Below are 1,515 nucleotides of genomic sequence, written 5' to 3'. Positions count from 1 at the left end.
TTTGTACATTTGCCCACTAACAAAGAAATGATCAGTCTATAACTTCAATGGTAGACAGGACAGAAACAAAGAAATCCAGAAAAATGCATTTTTAAAAAGTTATAAATGAATTTACATTTTCATGAAGAAAATAAGTATTTGATCCCTTTTGCAAAACGTGTTTTAGTACTTGGTGGCAAAACCTTTGTTGGCAATCACAGAGGTCAGACGTGTCTTGTAGTTGGTCACACACACACATTAGGATCTGGAGACTGGCTTGGCCACTCCAAGACCGTAATGCTTCTTCTTGAGCCAATCCTTTGTTGCCTTAGCTGTGTGTTTTGGATCACTGTCATGCCCACGACCCCTTTTCAATGCCCATCCATCCTCCCTTTGATGTGGTGCAGTTGTCCTGTCTTCTTGGCAGAAAAACACCCCCAAAGCATAATGTCTCCACCTCCATGTTGACGGTGTTCTTGGAGTCACAGGCAGCATTCCTCCTACTCCAAACACGGCAAGTTGAGTTGATGCCAAATAGCTCGATTTTGATCTTGTCTGACAACACTTTCAGCCTGTCTACCTCTGAATCATTGACATGTTGAGTGGCAAACTTCAAACGGGCCTGTACATGTGCGTTCGTGAGCAGAGTGACCTTGCAGGCACTGCAGGATTTCACGGGGTAGTGTGTTACTAACTGTTTTCTTGGTGACTATGGTCCCAGCCGCCTTGAGAACATTGACAAGTTCCTCCTGAGTAGTTCTGGGCTGGTTCCTCAGCATTGTAATTATCACTGAAACACCACAAGGTGAGATCTTGCGTGGAGCTCCAGAAGGAGGGAGATTGGCAGTTATTTTATGGTCCTTTCATTTGTGAATTATTGCACCAACTGTTGTCACCTTCTCACCCAGCTGCTTGGCAATGGTCCTGTAGCCCATTCTAGCCTCATGTAGGTCCACAGTCTTGTCCCTGACATCCTTGGACAGCTCTTTGGTCTTGACCATGGTGTAGAGCAGGGGTCCCCAACTCCAGGCCTCGAGGGCCGGTGTCCTGCAGCTTTTAGATGTATCCTTGATCCAACACAGCTGATTCAAATGGCTAAATTACCTCCTTAACATGTCTTGCAGTTCTCCAGAGGCCTGGTAATGAACTAATCATTTGATTCAGGTGTGTGGATCCAGGGTGAGATCTAAAACCTGCAGGACACCGGCCCTCGAGGCCTGTAGTTGGGGAACCCTGGTGTAGAGTTTGGAATCTAGATGGATTTATTGCTTCTATGCACAGCTGTCTTTTATACAGGTAACAAGTTGAGAAGGCTCCCAATGTCAGCTCATTACCTGTATAAAGTACACCTGGGAGCCAAAAATCTTGCTGATTGATAGGAGATCAAATACTTATTTTCTTACTGAAGATGCAAATTAATTCATAACTTTTTAAAAATTTATTTATCTTGATTTTCTTTGTTATTGTATCTCACTGTATTAATGAGCACGTCCCATTGAGGATGCTGTTCTCACTGATGACGTCTTTGGTGAGAAA

At 43.9% G+C, this 1,515-nt stretch overlaps 1 pseudogene; it reads right to left on the bottom strand.

The window, feature by feature from the left end:
- Positions 1–980, bottom strand: LOC146378984 (uncharacterized; annotated as a pseudogene).
- Positions 981–1,515: the final 535 nt, after the last annotated feature.

The sequence above is a fragment of the Perissodus microlepis genome, chromosome 10, assembly GCF_051167445.1.
Source record: "Perissodus microlepis isolate ML-2025 ecotype Zambia chromosome 10, ASM5116744v1, whole genome shotgun sequence".
NCBI classification, from domain to species: Eukaryota; Metazoa; Chordata; class Actinopteri; order Cichliformes; family Cichlidae; genus Perissodus; species Perissodus microlepis.
Note: the sequence above shows the minus strand (reverse complement) of the source record. Positions and strands in the feature narration are given on the sequence as shown.